Consider the following 6,850-nt stretch of genomic DNA (forward strand, 5'->3'; position numbering starts at 1 on the left):
AGCTCTCCTGGGGGCATGCGCAATGACGTCACATCGCAGGCAATTTCTTCTTCATGCGTGCGTAGCAGACGACAATTCGCAAGCAGAGTTGGACAGCTTTATAACTCAAGTAGTTTTTTGCTTCAGCCGCTTTGCGTTGTAACTTGCGGACACTCAGTTTTCTACTGAATACGTTTGTGCGGACGTATGCAGGCTAAATGTCTACAACTTGTATCGGTTTTCTCTGTACTGCTCCAGAATGAAGAAACTTTAGACCATCTGAATAATGTCGGCGCAGTACCACGCCTGAAATCGCCTTGATTGTGCCGTCGACTAAAGGATTAATATGTTTTTGATCTCATCAGGAACTTTCAACCTTTCATGACTTTGAAGGTAAGTTGTCGAATAATATTAACCACCCTGTGTCTGACGTGTCTGAAAACACCTTCGCGCGGAGGGGTTTTGCAGCCAGCGCAGTGAAGATAAAGAGGGGAAATTATCTCGGCTCGTGCGGCAGCAAGCAGGATGTCTTTAGACTGTAACGGTTCGATTTCATCTGCATCTTTCACAAGCGTCTGAACTTGAGATGAAGATGTTGACTCGAGTGTGAATTCAATTACAGGCGCCTGAAAGAACCAAAACAGAAACGTCTCTGTCTGTAGACTGGAAAGGGTAATGTTCAAGAAGAGTCAGTGTTCCAAATCAAGGCAACTTTTGCAAGGTACCACACTTTGCAGACGGATCTAACCGTTATAGAAACTACAGGCACTGAATTGGCACGGCTGAATGGGTGGGTGGGGCGTGCCTGGCGGGTGGGGTGGTGATGGTGGGGGGATGGCTGAGTGGAGCTCTCTTCCTGCGGCTTTACTGCTGATACATGTACATGTAAAATATTTGATTAGAAAGCACGAGGAGAGCCCCCTCATGAAGAGTCCTGTGCCTGTGGTTAACACTGAGGTAAAATCGTGGTAAAAAGCGATATTCTGAACTTTGTTGAAATTCGAGTAATTCCGGCTGTAAACCTGCTGAATTTCATTTTTAATGGACACAAGGATAATCTTTATATATAAATAAGGATAAGGACAGGGGGAGTTAATCTGGAACACTACTGTTCTTGAATTTTACCACTGAGATGTAAGAACCATTTCAACCTGTATGAATGAGTATGCGCTACGTATTACGTTGAAGTTGAGTCACGTCAGTATAATTAATGAATGTCAAACCCAACCTGGCATAAGGTATAAGACATAATATCATCGTGGAATAAGTTATAATTTTATTTCTAGCATGTTTCAAAGATTTTATCGAATCAAAAATAACTTTTTCCATTTTACTACAAGTAAAGACCATTTCTAGTGCGGAAAAGGGTATTTTGGACAAAGACTCATTTCGATTTCTATAAATCTTATCTTGTGCCGAGGGGACGACGTAACCGAATCTTAATGATGATGGAATTAGCTAATTTGGGACAGTAGTCGACTTAAACATTACGTGTAACGGGCCCTTTACATGAAAGAGAATGGGACAATGTGTACTCAGTTCACGTGTGTCGGCGATGAAGGCAAGTGGCACTGACATTGGCATGTTTATGCAGTCATGTTCAGCTTTTGACAGGCAGCTAGGCTGTTCTTGTCTTTTTTCTTGATTGTTCACAGAGGAATCATATAAGTTGTATAATCCTTCCCCTCACAACACCACACATTGCTTCCGGTAGATTGGGCCATCAAATGCAAGCTCTCCTGGCTGCATATTTAATTTGTTGTTATGTCGTCAAGTTTCTGATTCTCTGATCCTTTTAAATCGATTTCTCCTTGAAAATGATATTTTTCTTAAAAGAGGATTTCACATTCTAACTACACGTGTTAAATTGTTATCCGCCAATCTTTGCGGAATTAATGTTCATTGCTAAGTAATGCAAATGTGTGTGTGTGTGTGTGTGTGTGTGTGTGTGTGTGTGTGTTTGTGTGTATGTGTGTGCGTGTGTGTGTGTGAATATATATATGTGTGTGTATGTGTGTGTGTGTGAGTGCGTGTTTGTGTGTGTATGTGTGTGTACATGTGTGTGAGAGAGAGAGAGAGAGAGAGAGAGAGAGAGAGAGAGAGAGAGAGAGAGAGAGAGAGAGAGAGAGAGAGAGAGAGAGAGAGAGAGAGAGAGAGAGAGAGAGAGAGAGAGAGCCTGTTATTTTGTTATTTAGTCTGTCTTCTTTCTTTTTCCTGATCTTTTTATCTATCCGTCGATCTATTTTTCTGTCAGTATTTCTTTTCACACTCTCTTTGATTTATTCTTGAACAGGGCAAGATATGCTGGGACGAAGCGGGAAAAAAAGGGGGGTAGGGGGATATGGTGGGCAAAAAGAGGAATGCTTTGTGTATGCAATTTGTGCATTACAAATATAAAACCAAAGCTATAACTGTCAAGTTCTGTATCTGTGACTACAACCCCACCCCCACCATACACCCAACCTAGCTTTTTCGTTAGTGTGAACCCAAGTAATCAACCAAGCCGATTCTTTAAACTTTTTACTGTGACTTTGAATCCGCCACTAGATTTGTGTCTCTTGGAAGAAAAACTCCGATCGTTCATTTAATGATTCGTGTGTGTGTGTGTGTGTGTGTGTGTGTGTGTGTGTGTGTGATTTTTTTACGTGTCTGTGTATATTTATGTGTATGTATATATATGTGTGTGTTTACGTGCGTGCGTGCAAAACGTGTTCAGGAATCTTGAATATTTCTCGCCCAGTCTCGTCAAAATTAAACATTTGCTCCCATAAGGAAGTCTTTCTTTTCCTGATGTGAGTCAATGACCATATTTTCATCCGGAGAAAAGAGTTATTATCAAATATTTACGCTAATACCAGATATATTGGCAATTTTGACGCTGCGATCTTGCCCTTTTCATTGCCTGGGCGAGTCAAGGCTGGTAGACTGATAGCTAGCAATGAGGAATATCGTCAATTATTTAGAGAGAGAAATAAATCGCGTTTTACGATACATGTGTGATGTTGATAGTCGAACGCTCGGCCCGCAGAGAAGACGCAGAATAAGGAACACAAGAAGAAGAAGAACCCGAACTCCAAAACCAGAAACATTCAGGGGCTAACCAAAGGACTGTGTTCAGTTTTAAAGAAGAAGAAGAAGAAGCAGAAGTAGATGAAGATCCCGAACACCCCTAGCCGAGGATGCTCGATGGATTATCGAAGAACTGTGCTCGGTTTTACAGAGTGAACCATTTTGCAAGGGTCTGAATAAACAAAGTTGCAAAACTAACGACAAGATAATTTAGCGAAAGACATTGGTTGTGTAAGTAAAGGCAGACAAGGATACATAACTTAGCATTGTTGTTGAGGCATTTAAAATTCTTCATATGTTTTCAGTCGCTTTTTTGGCTATAGTACGCACGTATTACCACCCTCCCCCTCCCCTTTCTACAGTAGAAGGTATATAAGCTCATTTGAGAGCCTCTGGTACTTTAAACGTTCACCTTTATTTCAAAACCTATGCATATTATGCTCTGTATAACACTCAAAATCGATTGAAGACAATCAAAGCACCATGATTTTCACACGTGCAGAAGACGGGTGTCCGCTGAATGTTACGTGGTTACCTGGTACATGCTGGTAGTCCCTGAGTATTGCCTGAGGTTCGATCAAGGGAACGGTTTGCTTTGAAATGTACATAGTAGTCTTTATGAAGACCTAATTAATATGTGACCCTCCACCACGAAATGAGTCGCATGTCACCTCGCGTAAGTCCGGGGAGTGTCAAGTAACAGTGTGAGGGTCACCTTAGTCACAGGCCAAGGAGCTCTCTATCAAGAGTACTCCTTGTCACAGGCTTATAACTCAAACAGTTTTCGCTCTTTTCTGAAACGGGTTTCACCACTGGATAGAGCATAAAAAACTCTTTAGGAAAATGTAAAAATATGAAAATCATGCAAAGGTGACATGTGACTCATTCCGTGGTGGAGGGTCACATATGCCTTCACGAAAAATGACTTCATTTTAAAAAGTGTAATGGTACGCTTTCTAAAAAACGAGTTATCGAAAAATAAAAGCCTCTCAAAAAAGGGGTTGGAAAACAGATACGAAAAACCAAGTACCGAGGTATCTCAAATGATCTTAGGCTATGCTATGTAGACCGGAAAAGGCACTTCGATACAAACTCCTGTGTTATTTTCGTGGTATGGTACCTCTGCCCCTGTGGCATCGCCAGACACCGTTTTTCTCACATCCGTCGAGACTTTTTTCTTCAGTCCTCGGCCACAGGTCCAGGAAAAAGTGTCAGCACTGTACATATGAATATTATCTTAGTGTAGAAAATGGCTCGCACAGCGTGGTTTTTTTTATGCCTGTGCCTTCGGCCTGGGTCGCATCAGACCACATTTTAGCCGCCGCAGACCACATTTTACGACCAAACCGATCGACGTTCGAGGTCGGTCCCTGAACTTGTGCGAGCTACCTGCCAATTACTGGATGGACCGCTCGGGGCAAACAGCCCCCTTCCGCTGTTTCTTGTGCCGCTAGCCTCACGCGCGTCACGTGCGGGGGAACGAGACAGACAGACAGACACACGCATGCAAGTAAGCAAACATGAACTCTCGCACAAACACACGCACAAACTGACACGTGCTCAGACACACATACACGCACGCACACGCAAGCCGAGCAAATACATACACCCACGCATGCACGCACACACACACACACACACACACTCATACTGTGACGCACACACGCACGGCACGCACGCACGCACACACACACACACACACACACTCACACATACACACACACATACACACACGCACACACCCATGTTGTTATATGATAATTATACTATATATACTATAATTATCATATAACAACATGGGTGTGTGCGTGTGTGTAATATAAGCTACTCACAAAAAGTTAAGGATCACTTGCACACAAATTCATAACTTTCCAAATAAGAAAGCCAATGCGTTGGTATTTGGCAAACGTTTAATTCAATGCTTTAGTGATAACGATACAACATTTCCTTAAATTTCGAGCAATCGTTTGGTCTGTACATTTTATCAACGTGTGTACGTATCGAAATTTAATTTCACAAAGTCGTTGAAATCACAAGACATGGCATTCAGATGCTCCCAAAAGTTCAGTAATGCGTGTAACCGCCCTGGCTGTTCTGGCACTCGACGCAGCGAGTCCTCATAGAGTTGCCCAGGGTGGTGAAGATCCTCTGTGGAAGCGCCTGCCACTCAGCCTGCAGCATCTGGGAGAGGTGCTGGACATCCCTGGGAGGGGGGCGGTTGCTCCTCACTTTACGATCCAACTCATCCCAGAGGTTCTCAATCGGGTTGAGATCGGGACTGCGTGCTGGCCACTCCGTTCTGTTGACTTTAGACTGCTGCAGGAAGTCGTTGACCATCCTTGCCCTGTGGGGGCGAGCGTTGTCATCCTGGTAGACAGCCTGTGGTCCCATCTGCTGCAGTGTAGGCACAGCCAGCGGTCGAAGGATCTCATCCCGGTATCGGAGGCCAGTCAGGTTACCCTGTACATGAAACAATGGTGTTCTGTGGTGAAGGCTGAAAGCCCCCCCAGACCATTACAGAACCTCCACCAAATGCCACATTTTCTTGGACAGTGGCGTCAATGTAGCGTTCCCCTTGGCGCCTCCAGACCCTCAGTCGGTCGTCGTTGTGGTTCAGGGTGAAGCGTGATTCATCACTGAACAGGACCTGGGACCATTGCTGACGTGTCCACCTCACGTGACGTCTGCAGAAGGCGCGGCGTGCTGCCCTATGGGCTGGAGTTAAGCGTGGCCGTACAGCTGGGCGACGAGAACGGAGGTTAAACCCATGAAGGCGATTCCGTATGGTCTGCTGGCTGATGTTGGTGTTAGTAGCCACCCTCAGCTGCCTTCGAATAATGCTGGAAGAGGCTGTTCTTGTTTGCAAGGCTAGTCGTTCAATGAGACGATCTTCACGTGGAGTTGTCTTCTTTGGTCGCCCAGGTCTGCGTCTTTCCTGGACCCTCCCAGTGGCTGTAAAACGTTGAATCAGTCTGACAATGACCGAGATGGACACGTGAAGTCGCCTGGCCACTTCCTGCTTGGGGACACCATCTTGGAACCATGCAACAGCTCGTCCCCTCTCAAACTCGTTCAATTTTCGTCGTGGAGGCATTGTCAGATAATGCCTAATACCGGTGGTATGTCTTCTCAAAAAGCCAAGCAAGTGACAGCATCTCACACATAAACAGCAGTGCTTGCACGTGCATAATGGTTTTTCCATGTGGCTTGTGCAATGTTTTCGGGCTAAAAGGTCCAAAACAAGGTCCTTTTTCGCAAGTTTCCGCTTTTTCTTTTGCTACCAAGCTCAGTAGTAGAGAATCCCGTGCAATTTTCCCACTAACACAACATCGCCCACTTACAGCTGAACAAGAATTCATAACAATTTGGTTTGACTGAGAAATAAATAACAGTAGCGAACTGATTTTATTGAGCACCTGTTTTCTCATAGTGATCCTTAACTTTTTGTGAGTAGTGTAGTTTCGCAAAGACAGAATGATCTACTTTGTGATAAAATCGATCCGCATAGCGACGTTGGAGGTCGGTCGATCGGAAAGTGTGCAATGAAGCGCTACCTGCCAGTTACTAGCGATGTCGCTCCGAGCACTTCCAGTGAAGAGCTTTCATGGTCCCTAATTTACTCCTATCTGCTACTAATTGAGAATATGCGTTTGGCCCTCATCAACTTTTTCCCCAGTAGCTCAGTTCAAAACCCTACACGGCTGAACATGCGTGTCAAGGTTTGCTATTTAAATATATTTTTTTTTTTACCTCAGTTGCATGCAGGCTGCTTCAAACCTTATTTTTTGCCCTTTTCTTTTTT

This window comes from Littorina saxatilis, linkage group LG1 (genome assembly GCF_037325665.1).
Source record: "Littorina saxatilis isolate snail1 linkage group LG1, US_GU_Lsax_2.0, whole genome shotgun sequence".
Lineage (NCBI taxonomy): Eukaryota > Metazoa > Mollusca > Gastropoda > Littorinimorpha > Littorinidae > Littorina > Littorina saxatilis.